The following is an 18,758-nucleotide window of genomic DNA, read 5'->3' on the forward strand; positions in this document are numbered from 1 at the left end:
TACAATCAGAGACCATTCGACGAAATTGTGTGCGATGCATTAATCACAAACGATGGTGTAAGAAAGCTGTCAAAAATGATACGAACTGTTTCCAATGGCGCCGACATCAAACACGATTCAGATCAGCGTTGCGTGTGCGATATGTGGCATACGGTTGGTCCATACAAACTATTTGCGATGAGCATAACAACAAAAATGGTCAGCCATATGAGGGTGTCACAACAACAACCCCCTATAACAACGGATGGTTTCCAACGAAAAATCAGATGTGTTGCAAGTAGCCCCACGTATCCCATCTCTCCCATGTTTTTTTATTTGACCTCTCGCACGTCTTGAGAAGAGTCTCCGTAGATGATGTTCAAAAAAAAAGTCTTCGTAGATCACTCATCTTCTCCCGCCCGTAACAGCAACTTCCCAACTTTTCTGCCGCGAGAAGCCCTAGAAGAATCTCTTAATCCATAATCGGTGGCGGCGCCTTCCATTCCAAATCTCCGCCTAGGTCTGCATCTCTACTTCCCTATTTTGTTGCGCTGCCCCTTTTCTGATCTATCTAGTGTCAATCATCATTCTCACCAATACTAATCCATCTGGTTGACCCTCGCTGGATTGGAATTTGGATGATGTGTCAACAGTGCAGGGGCAGGGTTGATGGATCCTCGATGGACTGCAAAAGCCTATGAGATCCGCATGAAGGTCATCTGCACCAATCCCTGCCACACCGACATCATCTTCTCGCAAGGCAAGGTACGTATACATCGAAGGATTCAGAAGTACAAACGTGTAGTACCTGCTACTAACTTTGTTCCTGAATCACTTTCGATTTCATAGGATCTTCTAGGACACGAGGCCTGTGGTTAAGTTTCTCGGATTTTGCCGCTGATTAGTACGTGAAGGCGGCCGGGGACAAAGGCAAATGTATAAGATGTAACGAACACACACTCTGTGAATTTGGGTGGTGCTGCGTGCAGGGTGGTGGTGAGCTTGCCGGAGCACGTAGAGGGGTCTACGGTGGGGGACACGGTGGGGGGGCAACATTCGTGTAGCAGTGCTACTCGTGCAGCAGCAGAGCGTTTGAGTGGAAGAACGTGTGCACTATGCTGTCATTCGTCGTCGGCCCCGGGATGCTCCGCGACGGCACCATCAAGTTCAGGGACAGCCATGGGGCATTTTGCTGCTCGTCTTCCTCTGTTTTGTGGTTTGTGTTTTTTGCATTTCTGTTGATTTATGTATATTTTTTAAGGGGAACTTAGTCATATTCCTACACTAGACTGAAGATGCAGAAGTTAGAAGTTACATGGATACTAGACCAAGGAGGAACAGTTAGATACCTAGGCAAGTACGAGGATATTCTTTCTTACATCGCCCATCTTATTTTGAAATATACTAGAAACTGATTACACAATCTTCAACATTGCAGTCTCTAATTTTTCTCTTTGAAACAACACGGACTACTATTGAAAAAGTTGCTTGCCACTTAGGACCATAATCTTATACTTGAAATACTGAACCATCTCCCTGGAGAAAATTTATTTGCTTGTCATATATATTGGCAGTACGAACTTGCATCAAATTCACAGTATCCGGATTAACTTAGAAGGTTCATATTCAGAAAAACCATTTTAGGCTAGAGACCTTTGTTCGAGTAATGATCTTCTGATGACTGGCAGCCCAGCTACTGCATGATTGTAACAGCAGAACTTAAAATTTACTTCTCTGGTCCACCCAGGGTATTATCTGAGGCGACGACTTGTCTAGACATATTTTATTTCAGTATATATACATTTGAAATAATGATTCGTGGACTTCTAAGTTACCAATCCATATTATATATGAATATGCAGGTTAATTACAAAATTTACCAATCCGTACTATGAATCTGCAGGTTAATTACAAAATGTATATATACTAAATTGGATTATTAATAGCAATCCTAAATATTTTTATTATCTACCATATGCCTTCATCTTTTTTTCCCACCTTATTTGTACAAGAGAACACTTACGGGAGTACCATACTATACTGTAACTGAAACTTATGACAAACTAATAACATAATGCTTGCACATACTGCCCATTCAGTTTCACAAAGCATTTTAAATCTGCTTTTTTTTGGCATATCTTCCTATTACTACCGCTAAATGTAGAAATTATACATCAGTCATGCCTTCTTTTCTATTGTTTTCGAGCATATAATGCCTCTAAAAATGGATAAGAGCCAGTGCATCTTTAATTCCTAAATTTTGGAATATCAATTATTTTCTCCTTAATGTCTTATGTTTGCAACTCAGCATACAACATAGCTATATATTTTAATAGGTTAACGATGTGACATCAAGCTATCTATGAAGTTTTATGTTTGTTTTTCTTTTTGCAATAATCACACAATGCATCTAGTCTTCATAACTGCAACCTAGATCATCTGGAAGGAAAGAAATCACAAGATATTTTGGAATATTGACCCATCATTTGATTCCTGGAAAACTATATTTAAGTGAGATTATTCCCTTCTGCTACATAGAGCCAAGGGTGATCTAGGGCCAGCTATATTCTCTGTTGTAAATTCAGTAAACTAGCTAACCTTTTTTTTTTGTTTTTATTCTTCGCCTAACTCTTCCTTTGGCTTACCACCTCATTCTTCATTGGTTATATGGTGCTGGGTTTGAGGGTGGCAGCCTCGGTTGGACAACAGATGTAAGGTAAGTAACTTGTGAGCCTTTATGTGTTTGTATGACCTTCCCTACTGACTTTTGATTAAAAAAACCACAAATTACATTGTATCAAGACACTAATTCACTATACAAGGTGGAAAAATGCTGATGGCTTAGAACATGCCGCTCAATAGATGTAGTGGAATTGATTATCGCATGACCTTCTCTGTACGTTGCTCCTCCAAATTTTACTTTTCTATTAATCTGATTTTCTCTAATGTATGTTACTTATCTCATTTCTTTGCTGTTGCAGATTGCGAAGATAAACTAATATGCATGGCTCGGGTGTGGATTGCAAGGTCGAGAATGAAGCTACTACTAGATAGTTCCACATGATGTTTTAGATTTTTTTTGCAAGATCAATGCTTCAAACATTATGTTTTTACAATGGCTGAGATGTTAATTGCAAGGACGAGAATTAGGCCGCTGCTACTAGATAGTTCACATCTTGTAATCTTTGGATCGCGTTCTTTGTAATGCAACAGTCAAATTAATAAATGAGACTTTTTTTGCTTATTATATTGTGGTTCTTATATGTCTTTATCAGCATTGACATGGTAACTCTAGATGGCAATATATGAAGTACCATTAATTTTCATGCTATGAAGGAATGCTTCTAGCATTGCAATGACCATTTATGCCCATTTGAAAATCATTTTGTTCAGGGTAGTCATCAACGCATATGAAGCGTTGTTAGGCTCTAACTTTATATGTAGCTACCTGGCAACGCTTATTCACATCGTTTACCAACGCATGTATATATGTTGTTGTAGACCCTTGCAACGCCACCAACGGCAACACATAATAATCCGTTGGTGTATACCTTAGCAATGATTATATGGACATACGACAACGCATCGATGCGTTGTTGAAGGGGGGTTCTTGTTGTAGTGTGTGTGCGATATACGGCATACAATTTACTCAGATAAGCTGTTTGTGATTAGGCAACACAACAGAAACAATCAGGCAGATCAAGGTGTGTGCGATAGAGGGCATACAGTTCACTCTGGTGAACTGTTTGCGATGAGCAAAGACAATAAAAACGGTTCAAAAGAACAAGATGTGTGTGATACGCGGCAAACATGCCCATAATCAGAAATGCATGCGAACACCGATAATAACTTGGACTGCTAATAAGCTATTTGTGTTGCGGGCAAACACTTGCTAGTATACAATTGTCAGCGATTGATAAATTCATCACCGACGGGCTCCCTAGTTTACTCCGTCTGCGATGTGACTTGCTCTGTCTACAGAAGTACAACATATATAACCAAAATAAACATCCAATTACATAAGTGACTATACAAATCATTCGCACACACCTCAATAAACAATTACATGCATTCTAAACTAGGAGAAACCTAATCATCTACTTCTTGTGACGCTACCGCCACTGCTCTGTGCCTTGATCCCTCGTCTGGGGCAGGACGAAGGCACTTCCTCATGTCAACGATCCACCTGTACATCTCGTAGCTTGTGTACACGTCCATGGCCGCGTACTTGACGTGTTCTTCATCCAGTCTCTGCTCCCAAGCATTGTGCCAGGCGATCCTGTCCTTCTTGCACTCATCCTTCATATTCATGTAGTAGGGGTCGGTGATGGCCGAGGCGAGGTCAACCAAGGAGTTCTGATTGTTCTTGGTGTTGCCCCTGACCTTGTAGTGGTCATGGATGTGAACAAGATTCCGGCAGGGCAAGCCTGAAACCTCGAGCGCTTTTAGATCATTGGTAGTGTTCACCATAGCGAAACTGTAGTCGAGGCTGTTGATAAACCCGGCGAAATGCTTGCAAGGCCTTGTGGCCAGGTGGAAGTGGTAGATGAGGACGTCATGGCGCACACACAACTGGGCGACGACAACCTTCTGATCATGCCTGGCACGACTGGCGGTGAACTCAAGGTCGAAGCCGACCGCTTGGTACTTGTCCTCAACAAGCAACCGCTCCATAGTTTGGATGGAGCTCTCCACCGAGACTGGCTTTTTCGTGTACACCACCAAGAGGTCCTTCCCCCTCACGTGGGTGTCCACTACGTGATGCATGGTGAACTGCCCCCCATTGTCATTGCCAGCTACTGGGAGCGCCATTTGAGCCACAGGGAGCGCCATTGGAACCATTGGATATCCTCTCTGTATGTGTTGTCGTGGGTGTGCTTATTGTGTCGTGTGGCATGAGAGATGAAGGTAAATGGCCGCAGGAATAAATGGAGGCTGGGCGGCCTGGATTCTCGGCACATCCGCATGGCAGTTTTTGCAGCGGGTAACTGCACCGTGGCGCCGCGCCTGGTGCAACCGCATGCATAATGGCAGCACGAACGTACGTGATCGTGCGCCGACCCCAAACACTGGCACCGCACGTGGAGGGATGCGGGCAGAGCGCGCGGAGGGATGCGAGAGCACTCAATCGCGAGCAACCACACATAAAGCAGTTGAACATGCAGGGAATGGTCGTCTACAAGCTGGCCGGCAGTTGCGAGCCGGCGACATGATGTGAAACTACATCGTGTTCCACATCACACGGTGGTCGAACAATCGCTTGTGACGCTGCGTAGAGAGCGGCCTTGTGCTACTACATCTGTCTTGGTTTATTAGCCCCTTTATATCCTGTGCCAAATTTTTACCTTAAATTTAACTAACAAAATGTTAATGCATGTTATAAAAATAATATAATTGGAAACTATGTTCAAATATGAATCCAAAGATATAATCTTTGGCGACATGCTTTCGTTTTTTATTAGTTAAATCTCTAGTCAAAATTTGGCACAAGAATACAAAGAGGACTTATAAACCAGGACGGAGGTAGTAGGTAATTAAATCACAAACGTTTTTTATTAACCATATGTGTACGTGTCGTTTCGTCCTCCTCTCGCATGTCTTGTCACCCCCTGTCGCAGTCGGCTTCGAGCACAAGTTTGAGCACCGCGCATGCGTTATTTTGGCCAAACAATGGCTCGAAGTGGTGCCAATGAATCGTTGGTGCGCCCGTTCCTGCGCAACCGCGCAGGTTCCCGCGCATAGCCGCGCAAGCTTCTCGCCCGGCTCGGTGAAATCCCCCAAATCCCAATGCTTACCGGCCTGCTGTATAAACCCTCATGGCCAGCGAGTCCTGCGTCACATTTTCCCCTTCCTCCCTGTAGCTTATCTCGTCTGCTTCTCCCACAATCGATAATGGCACTTGTCCGTCATCGTCGCTCAGCCACTCCACTGTCATCAAAGGACAGCTCCAGCTGGGAGGCTACACCGCAGCGGCGTCGCAGTCCCCGACGTAGTGTAGTGCGCGTGGCGTCCCTGTCGGGTGTGCGCACAACACCCACCACACGCTCCGCCGCCGCTGCCTGTCAATAGCTGTTGCCGATCGCAGTTGCCGCCACCCCACCGTCTGCTGCCGTGGCCGCCACACCACCATCGAAAGCCAGGGCCATCACCCGCTCCACCACCATGGCCCAAAGGCGGGAGGTGGTCGTCGTGGCCGCCACCTCACTATCGGTCACCGTGGCCATCACCCGCTCCGCCATAGTGACCTAAAGGCGGGAGGCAGCGGTCGTGGCTGCCAGCCCACCGTCAACCGCCGGGGTCATCACCCACTCCGCCACCGCCGCCTGCTACGTCTCCATCCTATCTACTTTTCCAGACACTTTTGCCCTTGTTTTGGACTCTAACTTGCATGATTTGAATGGAACTAACCCGGACTGACGCTGTTTTCAGCAGAATTGCCATGGTGTTATTTTTGGGCAGAAATAAAAGTTCTCGGAATGACCTGAAACTTCATGGAGAATATTTTTGGAATAAATAAAAAATACTGGCGAAAGAATCAAGACCAGGGGGCCCACACCCTATCCACGAGGGTGGGGGCGCGCCTACCCCCTGGCGCGCCCCCTGTTTCGTGGGCCCTCTGAGGCTCCACCGACCTCAACTCCAACTCTATATATTCACGATCGGGGAGAAAAAAATCAAAAAAAAAGATTCATCGCGTTTTACGATACGGAGCCGCCGCCAAGCCCTAAACTCTCTCGGGAGGGCTGATCTGGAGTCCGTTCGGGGCTCCGGAGAGGGGAATCTGTCGCTGTCGTCATCATCAACCATCCTCCATCACCAATTTTATGATGCTCACCGCCGTGCGTGAGTAATTCCATCGTAGGCTTGCTGGACGGTGATGGGTTGGATGAGATTTATCATGTAATCGAGTTAGTTTTGTTAGGGTTTGATCCCTAGTATCCACTATGTTCTGAGATTGATGTTGTTATGACTTTGCTATGCTTAATGCTTGTCACTAGGGCCCGAGTGCCATGATTTCAGATCTGAACCTATTATGTTTTCATGAATATATGTGAGTTCTTGATCCTATCTTGCAAGTAAATAGTCACCTATTATGTGTTATGATCCGGTAACCCCGAAGTGACAATAATCGGGACCACTCCCGGTGATGACCGTAGTTTGAGGAGTTCATGTATTCACTAAGTGTTAATGCTTTGGTCCGGTACTCTATTGAAAGGAGGCCTTAATATCCCTTAGTTTCCAATAGGACCCCGCTGCGCCACGGGAGGGTAGGACAAAAGATGTCATGCAAGTTCTTTTCCATAAGCACATATGACTATATTCGGAATACATGCCTACATTACATTGATGAATTGGAGCTGGTTCTGTGTCACCCTATGTTATAACTGTTGCATGAGGAATCGCATCCGACATAATTATCCATCACTGATCCAATGCCTACGAGCTTTTCTCATATTGATCTTTGCTTAGTTACAATTACTACAAAACTGCTACTGTTACTTTTGCCACTGTTACCGTTACTTCCATATTACTTTGCTACTAAATAGTTTGCTGCAGATATTAAGTTTTCCAGGTGTGGTTGAATTGACAACTCAACTGCTAATACTTGAGAATATTCTTTGGCTCCCCTTGTGTCGAATCAATAAATTTGGGTTGAATACTCTACCCTCAAAAACTGTTGCGATCCCCTATACTTGTGGGTTATCAAGACTATTTTCTGGTGCCGTTGCCGGGGAGCATAGCTCTATTCTTTGAGTCACTTGGGATTTATATCTGCTGGTCACTATGAGGAACTTGAAAGATGAGAAACCAAAATTTATCCCTCAACTACGAGAGGAGTTAAGGAACTGCCATCTAGCTCTGCACTTGATTCTCCTTCTGTTTTGAGTAAACTTGCGACACCTAAACCTGCTTTTGCTATTAATTCTGATATGTCACATGTTATTGATGATGCCACTTATGCTATGCATGATACTTATGATGAAACTACTTCTATGCTTGAGCCCGAGTGCTAGGGCCCGAGTGCCACTAGGTGAATTTCTGGATGAACAACTTGCTAGGGCTAGAGAGAATGAAATTATTGAAACTAACAATATTGATAAAAGTGATGAAGAAGATTCTCCCCCTAGATATGAATTGCCTGTTGTGCCTGAGGGTTATGTTATGGATGAAGAATCTGCTAGAGATTTTCTTGTTTGCAATGATAGATATGATCTTAAGAAATTATTAGCTAAGCTGAAAGAAAAATCTTTGAATGCTAGAATGAAATATGACCCTGCTTTTGCTACTTCACCTATCTGTATTACTGATAAGGATTATGATTTCTCTGTTGATCCTGAGATAATTACTTTGGCTGAATCTGATCCTTTTCATGGCTATGAATCTGAAACTGTTGTGGCACATCTTACTAAATTGAATGATATAGCCACCCTATTCACTCATGAGAAAAAAAATTGTTACTACTATATCCTTAAGCTATTTCCGTTCTCATTAAAGGGTGATGCTAAAACATGGTTTAATTCTTTTTATCCTGGTTGTGTGCGTAGTCTCCAGGATATGATTTATTACTTCTCTGCTAAATATATAATTTTATGCAAATTGAAGAAGAGAGTCTCCCACAAGCTTGGGGGAGGCTTCTCCGATTACTTAATGCTTTGCCTGATCATCCTCTTAAGAAAAATGAAATACTTGATGCTTCCAGAGACCACCTGAATAGTTATGCTGGTTGTGTTTTTAGGGAAAGAACTCTTGATCAAGCTGAATTGCTATAGGATAATATGTTGAGTAATAAGAATAATTGGACACTTCCTAAACCAATTCCTAAGTGATCAGATGTAAATACATTGGGGTTTTTCGCCCAAACTGCGAGTGTCGTGTTCTCCTCAGGGACTAGGCGACGGCAACTATATTCGGCTAAAGCTAGGTAATACAATTTCTAGTGATAAAAACAGAAAAAAAAACCTAAACTATTTAAGATTGTTCCCGAATATAATCCACAAAGACAATGCAAAATAGCAAAGGGAGGTTTAGAATACACTCACTGTCGATCTGGTATTTTTGTATTTTAGTAAGGCACACAACCAATTAGCGCGACAAAGGGGAACTTACTATAGATGATTGAGCTCTACTAAAGGGACTACTAACAGGGAATAAAAAGTCAGGATAACAATACTAGGACTAGAAATTAACTAGTACAGGGACAAACACACATGCATGAAGACACATATAGGATGGCAGAATACTAATTCACAGAGCAAAATCACACTGACATAACATTCTCTGATCAACTGGACATTAACTAGTAAGAACACATAAAAAGATGCACTATATTTAAAAGTACGAAACTAAGCACATAGCAATTTGAGCACTAGTCATGTAAACAATACACGCCATACACATCTCAATTCTGAATTTTACGAAGTCTGGACCTTACAAGGTCTCAAACATCTCAATTGCACAGATATTTCAGAGAGAGCGAGAGGGAGAGAGAGAAAGAGAGAGACAACAGGAGGTTGGAGAGAAGATTAGGAGCAGTAGCAGTAGGGGTTCAGAGGAGTAGCAGCAGTTTGTGGTTCAGAAGAGAAGCAACAGCAACGGAGGTAAGGAAGCAGAGCAGCAGCGAGGTAGGGGAAGTAGCACCAAGCGAGGTTCAGAGAAGAAATAGAGCAGCAGGGTGAGGAGGAGCAGCAGCGAGGTAAGGAGAAGGAGAAGATGCAGCAGCAGGGACGTGGGGATAGAGAGCAGCAGCAGCGTGAGAAGAAGCAGCAGGGCGCAGCAACAAGGGGATTCAAGGAGAAGAATGAGGTTCAGAGAAGAAGAAGTGGCAGCAGGAGATGGAGAAGGAGCAAGGCAAGGGAAGAAGGACAGCAGGGAATAGCATCAGCAGAAGGGACAAGGGGACGAGCAGCGGCAGTTGGAGAAGAAGAGCAGCAGCACAGGGGCGCTCACGCGGAGGAGAAAAACAGCAGCAGTGTTAGGGGAGGAGAGAGAGGCAGCAAGGATGCAACGGGGCAGCAGGGGATTGAGTTGATGGCGCTGTGGACGGAGGTAAGGATGGGCGGCGGAGGTGCTGGGTCGTGCGGGCAGTCACACACCCGTCTGGTCGAGCGCGCGAGGTGGGCGCTGGTGTATGGATGCGTGAGGGGATGGATGGCGCTGGAGGTGGTGATGCGGCAGTGTTGTGGCGCGGGTGGAAGGAGATGATCGTGGTGGTGGATGGTGCGGCGGCGCGAGGTGGTGATGCGGCGGTGGTGTGGAGCAGGTGGAGATGCTGGGTGGCGCACCACCACGCCGCCCTGGCCGTGGTGGCGGCCGGTGGTGGAGAAGAAGGGGAGAGGGAGAGAGATGAGATGCCAGGCCCGAAGGGGATCGAAGGCCACCCTAGGGATTTTGACCCCTCTCGATCAGATCTGCCCATATTGCACTTTGGCCCTTCGCTTCTCTTCTTTTAGCTCAAGTAGGTCCCTCTCTTCTTTAGCTAGCCCCCCTAAGCTTTAATTTTCTTCAAGCTTGAGTCCCTCTTTCTTCTCTTCTTGCCTGTGATCTTGTTCCTCAATACTTTCTAGACAGAAACTTGTAGATTATAGTGCCTCGTCGCACTTTTCTGCAAAAGAAACACAATGACTAGTAAATGAATCATTATATGATTTTCATGCAAATATTCAACTAAACTTAGCAAGAATAGATGGGCATAACTCAACAAATGGTATAATTCAATGCCCAAATTATGTATATGAAATGTGTTTATCAAGTTCCCCCACACTTAAATCTTTACTTGTCCTCAAGTAAAGGCATATGACAAGAGCAAGATAGTGAATGGTGAGCTGACTAGAGAATGCCAAGTGAAGTAGATCTCTAAACAATGCATGCTTCAGACTTAGTTAGTGAAAATTAATGGTTAGAGTGCTACAAAGCAGTAGGATACTAGTAGACTTGACCATTTTAAACTTTTACAATGATAAAAGAAGATTAGCAAGTTCAAATGCTGAATGTGCCAAAAGGTTCCTAAAGAGAGCATGATCCAAAAAAAAAACAACTTAAACTTGTGATCAGATCACTTATTACCAGGAACAAAACATTGCAGTTGAAAGCACTTATTGTATTTGAGGAAAGTAATGATAATATTTTGTCGATCTCACCAAAGGAACATACCACCGATCCCGAGAACATGATATACACCTGGCTCGACCAATTATTAGTTAGTTCTTTTTGTTTGTCTCCCCAAAGGAACATACCACCGATCCAGAGAACATGGTATACACCTGGTTCGACGATTACAATTTTATTAGTAATTACTGCCCGAGCTAACCCGATTTCACATGCCACCGATCCAGGGAACATGACATGCTACTGTAGGTAGTCAGACTTATTTATTCATTATAAGATATACTTTTTATTTTTATTTTTCAAATGAACAAAAACAAGAATCATCACTCATCCATGTCTAGTTCACATGCTACCGATCCATAGAACATAGCATGCTAATCCATAGTGGTAAGTGATTGCTCTGAATGGGAACACATTAGGCACAAAATCAGCATCTAAACATGGTGATCTAGGTGTATCAATGTAAATGCAGAAAATGATGGAAGTTTTCTAGTGTACTAGGGATTTGAGCACTCAAAACTAATAACTTTCACTAATTTCAGCAAAGCAAGCAATATGTAGATCACTAGTTTACAAGGCATTCAACAATCAGTTCTCATGTTCACATCAAGCGCAATATGTCAAATAAAATTCAGTGGGACATCATTTAAGAAATGGCTCAAGCAACTCAAATATCAAATGATTTCAACATTATCAACGGATGATATATTGAGATTGGGGTCATGAAATAGCTCACCGGGCTTTGATGGTGTAGCACTCGCTCGATCATCACTAAGCTGCTAATCTTCTCCTTTGCTTCCTCATGGATGCTCCAGCTTCACTCTTCTTCGTGTGTGCCCCCTTGCTTCTCCTCATCACCATGCTCTGAGTCCACCAGGGTCCTAAGGAATGTCACCTCGAACCTGGTCAGCATGAAGTGAACGGTGCAGAAGCAAAAACTTGAAAGAACACTCCACAAAAGAGACAATGCATGTGGTAGGGATAATATCCTCCAAGTCATCAATCGAGTATCCAATTACATAAGCATAGCTATAAAGCACATGTTTAGGATGGTAGAAATCAGCAAGGTCTACACTAACATGAGGATGATATTTATCATTAAGCTCAAGACTAGCATAAGAATGATATGTTTCATTAAGCAAAGGACTAGCATGAGGAGAATAAGTGTCATCATCATAAATGAGAGCAATACCACCAATAGTGTATGTATCATCATATCCAAGCAAATGAGTTTTCAAATCAATCTTAAGTGATGGTATCATGTAATGCAAGGTAGTAGCAAACAATTCATATGGACGCATGTCATCAAGAGGATTAGATAAACCTGCTGCATCACGCTCTTGTATGACGATGGGCAAATGAATTTCTGGTTCTTCATCTTCAACTACAGGAGCTTCTTTTACTTCTTCAGGAAGGATATACATTGGATCTTCAAGGTCTTCGACCTGATCACTTGGGTAGTTGAGCTCTGGATCATCTTGTGCCTTGGCTTCAAGAATTTCTTCTTGGATCTGAAGTATCTCTTCCTATGGACTCTCGCTATCTTGCTCAGCTGAATGTGAAGGTGTTGGGACCTCACATGTATCAAAGGATATCCCAGAAACACTCAGCTCAAGGAGGGATGAGATAGTGCACCCGGCATTCATATTCTTCTCAATTTTCCTTCTTCCACTAGCTCTTTTCCACTCTTGATCTTCTTCATTTCCTCTAGTATCACCGGCCTAATTGGATCATCTTCAGCACTCCAAGTGAACTCGAGACTAAGCAGTGTGAGCTTGTCTATATCATCAAAATCATCTTGTGTGGGCACTTGTGTTGAAGGTGTTGGTTGACCAAATGGAGGACCATTTAACTCCATTGGCAACATCTCCTGGTGTTGAGGTATATGAGTAGGAGCTGAATGAAATTGTCGTGGTACATAGTTGTGGCTCTCCTCATTGTACCTAAATCCCTGCATATGATTACTAGAAGCAAACAGTGAGATCTCAGGGTTGTTGTTCCTATATGACATATTCTGGTTTTCAGGCCACCCATATGAGTAATTGTTTTGGTATGAGCTAGGCTGTGGGGCGAAGCTCATGCCATAACAATCGGGAGGGTGAGAGTAACCACGCTGACATTCAGCGGGTGAATGGCCCTGAAATCCACAAATATGGCATGTAGGAGCAACATAAGGATGACCTCTAGAATAAGGATCATAAGAGCTAGGCCTATCCTCGAAAACTACTTCTCGCTGCCGAGCTAAATCATCTAATCGATGGGAAATCTTACTTATCAGTTCTTGAATACTTTCTGTGCTGTTTGTAGTGTTGCTCACATAAGCATGATGATCTGAGTAAAATGCCATTTCCAAGAAGACAATTCAACCTACAAAATGAACAAGAAAAGAAAGAGAAGATAACTAGAACAGCGGTTAGGGGTAAGAGATATATCACAAATATATTGCATTAGATAGAAACAGAAGCAAAACCTAGTCTATAGCCTAACACGGTAGCACGACGCTAGTCCCGGCAACGGCGCCAAAATGATCAGATGTAAATATAGTGGGGTTTTTCGCCCAAACTGCGAGTGTCGTGTTCTCCTCAGGGACTAGGCGACGGCAACTATATTCGGCTAAAGCTAGGTAATACAATTTTGAGTGATAAAAACAGCAAAAAAAACCTAAACTATTTAAGATTGTTCCCGAAGATAATCCACAAAGACAATGCAAAATAGCAAAGGGAGGTTTAGAATACACTCACTGTCGATCTGGTATTTTTGTATTTTAATAAGGCACACAACCAATCAGCGGGACAAAGGGGAACTTACTATAGATGATTGAGCTCTACTAAAGGGACTACTAACAGGGAATAAAAAGTCAGGATAACAATACTAGGACTAGAAATTAACTAGTACAGGGACAAACACACATGCATGAATACACATATAGGATGGCAGAATACTAATTCACAGAGCAAAATCACACTGACATAACATTCTCTGATCAACTGGACATTAACTAGTAAGAACACATAAAAAGATGCACTATATTTAAAAGTACGAAACTAAACACATAGCAATTTGAGCACTAGTCATGTAAACAATACACGCCATACACATCTCAATTCTGAATTTTACAAAGTATGAACCTTACAAGGTCTCAAACATCTCAATTGCACAGATATTTCAGAGAGACAGAGGGAGAGAGAGAAAGAGAGAGACAGCAGGAGGTTGGAGAGAAGATTAGGAGCAGTAGCAGTAGGGGTTCAGAGGAGCAGCAGCAGTTTGTGGTTCAGAAGAGAAGCAACAGCAACGGAGGTAAGGAAGCAGAGCAGCAGCGAGGTTCAGAGAAGAAATAGAGCAGCAGGGTGAGAGGAGGAGCAGCAGCGAGGTAAGGAGAAGGAGAAGATGCAGCAGCAGGGACGTGGGGATAGAGAGCAGCAGCAGCGTGAGAAGAAGCAGCAGGGCGCAGCAACAAGGGGATTCAAGGAGAAGAATGAGGTTCAGAGAAGAAGAAGTGGCAGCAGGAGATGGAGAAGGAGCAAGGCAAGGGAAGAAGGACAGCAGGGAATAGCATCAGCAGAAGGGACAAGGGGACGAGCAGCGGCAGTTGGAGAAGAAGAGCAGCAGCACAGGGGCGCTCACGCGGAGGAGAAAAACATCAGCAGTGTTAGGGGAGGAGAGAGAGGCAGCAAGGATGCAACGGGGCAGCAGGGGATTGAGTTGATGGCGCTGTGGACGGAGGTAAGGATGGGCGGCAGAGGTGCTGGGTCGCGCGGGCAGTCAGACACCCGTCTGGTCGAGCGCGCGAGGTGGGCGCTGGTGTATGGATGCGTGAGGGGATGGATGGCGCTGGAGGTGGTGATGCGGCAGTGTTGTGGCGCGGGTGGAAGGAGATGATCCTGGTGGTGGATGGTGCGGCGGCGCGAGGTGGTGATGCGGCGGCGGTGTGGAGCAGGTGGAGATGCTGGGTGGCGCACCACCACGCCGGCCCTGCCGTGGCGGCGGCCGGTGGTGGAGAAGAAGGGGAGAGGGAGAGAGATGAGATGCCAGGCCCGAAGGGGATCGAAGGACACCCTTAGGGATTTTGACCCCTCTCGATCAGATCTGCCCATATTGCACTTTGGCCCTTCTCTTCTCTTCTTTTAGCTCAAGTAGATCCCTCTCTTCTTTAGCTAGCCCCCCTAAGCTTTAATCTTCTTAAAGCTTGAGTCCCTCTTTCTTCTCTTCTTGCCCGTGATCTTGTTCCTCAATACTTTCTAGACAGAAACTTGTACATTATAGTGCCTCGTCGCACTTTTCTGCAAAAGAAACACAATGACTAGTAAATGAATCATTATATGATTTTCAAGCAAATATTCAACTAAACTTAGCAAGAATAGATGGGCAAACTCAACAAATGGTATAATTCAATGCCCAAATTATGTATATGAAATGTGCTTATTGCTAAGCCAACTCCGAAGAAAAGGGATATTCTATTTCTCAGTCCTGAAGATATGCAAGAGGCAAAGAAATCTATAAAAGAAAAGGGTATTAAAGCTGAAGATGTTAAGAATTACCACCTACTGAAGAAATACATGGTCTTGATAATCCGTCACAGGTAGTAAAGGTAAATTCTCTCTATAGATTTGATGAAGGTGATATTCCTCGTTATAAGTCTGCTAGCCAATGCTTAGATGAGTTTGATAATTTTATTGTTAAACAAGAAAGCTTCAATGCTTATGTTGGTAGACAATTGAAACGCAATGCTTATATGATTGACACTTGAGTGATTATATGTCTAGAGTTAAAGGTGAACTTAAACTTATTAGTAAACATGCTTCTATGGTTACCACTCAAGTAGAACAAGTGCTTAAAGCTCAAAATGATTTGCTCGATAAATTAAATAATAAGAAAAATGATAATGTTGTTAGAGTTATGACTAGTGGGGATAAAATGACTCAGGAACCTTTGTATCCTGAGGGCCACCCTAAGAGAATTGAGCAAGATTCTCAGAGAACCAATGTTGATGCACCTAGTCCTTCTAAGAGGAAGAAAAAGAAAAATGATAGAACTTTGCATGCTTCTAGTGAACCTGTTGTTGACACACCTGAGAAGCCCAATGATATTTCTATTTCTGATGCTGAAACATAATCTGGTGATGAACATGAACCTAGTGATAATGTTAATGATGATGTTCATGTTGATGCTCAACCTAGCAATAATAACGATGTAGAGATTGAACCTGCTGTTGATCTTGATAACCCACAATCAAAGAATCAACGTTATGATAAAAGAGACTTCGTTGCTAGGAAGCACGGTAAAGAAAGAGAACCATGGGTTCAGAAACCCATGCCTTTTCCTCCTAAACCATCCAAGAAAAAGGATGATGAGGATTTTGAGCGTTTTGCTGAAATGATTAGACCTATCTTCTTGCGTTTGCGTTTGACTGATATGCTTAAAATGAACCCTTATGCTAAATACATGAAGGACATTGTTACTAATAAAGGAAAGATACCGAAAGCTGAAATTTCCACCATGCTTGCTAATTATACTTTTAAATGTGGAATGCCAAAGAAACTAGGAGATCCAGGAGTACCAACTATACCATGCTCCATTAAAAGAAATTATGTTAAAACTGCTTTATGTGATCTTGGAGCCGGTGTTAGTGTTATGTCTCTCTCTTTATATCGTAGACTTGATTTGAATAAGTTGACACCTACTGAAATATCTTTGCAAATGGCCGATAAATCAACTGCTATACCTGTCGGTATGTAACGCCCCGGATTCGATGTGCCAGGTGTCTTCCAGTTATTCGTCGTTGTTGCCATGTCATTTTCTTGCGTGTTGCATTTTGCCATGTCATCATCTGCATTGCATCATCATGTTTTTCAAAACTTGCATCCGGTCCTTTTCCCCGTTGTCCGTTTCGAGATCCGGCACTCTCGCACGCGCCCGTCGCCCCTCTCAGACCTTGTTTCGTGAGCGGGAGAAAAACGTTCTCGGAATGGACCGAGATTTGCCGAGTGGCCTTGGTATATCACCGACAGACCGCCCGTCAAATTTCGTTCCATTTGGAGGTCGTTTGACACCCCCGACGGTTAAACCGCTCCCCTTTTGGACTCTCCTAGCTCCCTCTACCTATAAATTGATGTCTCCCCTCGAAATCCCGCAGTCCAAAACCCTAAAATTCCTCTCCGCGCTGCCGGACATGTCCGGGCGACGCCGGACAAAGTCGCCGCCGCCCCGCAGCCAGTGGCTAGCCGCCACGTCGCCTCCCGCGCCGTCCCCGCCGCAGCGGCCTGCCGGGCCCAGGCGCGGCCCACCCGGCCCGAGCCGCCCCACGCGGCTCCCCGCCTCCGCCGACCTCGGCCTCTGCGCCGACCGTTCGTCTCACCCCCCCCCCCCCCCCCGCCGGCGCCGCCCTCCTCCGCCGCCATCGCCGGCCACCACCACCACCCCGCGCCGCCCGGCCTCGCCGCCGTGCGCCGACCGGTCCTCGCCGCCGCCAACCCCCCCGCCGGCGCCTATGCGCCCGAGCCCCGCCGGACCCGCGTCGTCCCGTCGTCCCCTCGCCTGCCGTCTCGGTGGAGTCGCCGGATCGGGGAGTGGGACGAGATCCACCACTCCCCCGAACCAAACGCGCGTCCCCGACCCCGGATCTCTCCATCCCGTACCTCCTCGTCCAGTTTTCCACGGGGTATAATTTTCTCTAAGTCCCAGGTTTTTTATCAGCATGTTGCATACTTTGACCTGCCATAACTTTGTGTGTACTGCTCTGTTTTGCGTGCGTGATATGTCAAAATGTTCATTGTGAGATTCGCTTCATTTTCTTCAATTGGGTCATGTTCATTAGAGTTCATCTTGATGCCCTAATCGTCATTGCAAGAGTGCTATATGATGTTAACTGCTGTCTGTTATCAGAACTTGATGACTTGTCTTTTTCATTGCATTTTGTGTGTGCATCCTATGAGCATGAGCTCTACATGTGTTTTGAACTACATCATGCCATATTTACAGTGGTGCTTGTCTTGTATTTCGTTGATTTATATGGTGACTAGAACAAGCATGCAAAGTAGCCTCCATGATGTTGCTGATTTCTGTGACAGTCATTTCTGCCAAGTCTGTAGCTGTAACATTGTGATGCCATATAAACCTGCTGTCACCATGAGTTCTATGCATAATCTGGAGATGTTCACTAAGGGTGTTTTGTTATACATGTTATGCTCTATCCATCCATGCCCTTGTTTGTATTTATATCCTGCTGTAACTTGTTGTTATCTTGCTCTCAAGTTGATAAATAATGTTGCTGTCAGCCTGTTAACATGAGGTCCAGTTTTGCCATGTGTTTTGCTAGTGATCCATGCACCATATGATCTTTCTCTTCCATTTTTATCTTCATAATTATATCATCTTACTGTTGGTCACTTTTTCATGCCATGTATTGCTCTGTGGTGAGTGGTTAAAGATCACCAACATGCCTACTTATCGTTGATTCTGCCATGAACTTATTTTCACCAAGTCTGAATCTGTTTATGAAACTTGCTATGTTTACATGGGTGCCATCATATCTTCTGTTCCTTTTTGGCTCGTGATCAGTAAGGGACTTTTGTTTTATGCAATTAGTAGATCCATGCCATGCCTTTTTTTGCTATGATATGTTCCTGTAGCATGTTGTTTGATAGCTCTAAACTTTGCAACCTGATGTTTTTTCT

The 18,758-nt window shown here is 44.2% G+C and overlaps 2 long non-coding RNA genes across 2 annotated transcripts; one reads left to right on the plus strand and one right to left on the minus strand.

The window, feature by feature from the left end:
• Window positions 1-255: 255 nt before the first annotated feature.
• On the plus strand, window positions 256-3,223 carry LOC109767540 (uncharacterized). The gene is made up of 3 exons (XR_002233849.4): window positions 256-499; window positions 633-744; window positions 829-3,223. It is a non-coding gene; the product is annotated as an uncharacterized lncRNA (long non-coding RNA).
• A 5,966-nt stretch (window positions 3,224-9,189) lies between these two features.
• LOC141042341 (uncharacterized) lies at window positions 9,190-13,203 on the minus strand. The gene is made up of 3 exons (XR_012204719.1): window positions 12,410-13,203; window positions 11,822-11,966; window positions 9,190-10,582 (listed from the first exon to the last, which is right to left on the minus strand). It is a non-coding gene; the product is annotated as an uncharacterized lncRNA (long non-coding RNA).
• Window positions 13,204-18,758: the final 5,555 nt, after the last annotated feature.

This window comes from Aegilops tauschii, chromosome 3, assembly GCF_002575655.3.
Source record: "Aegilops tauschii subsp. strangulata cultivar AL8/78 chromosome 3, Aet v6.0, whole genome shotgun sequence".
NCBI classification, from domain to species: domain Eukaryota; kingdom Viridiplantae; phylum Streptophyta; class Magnoliopsida; order Poales; family Poaceae; genus Aegilops; species Aegilops tauschii.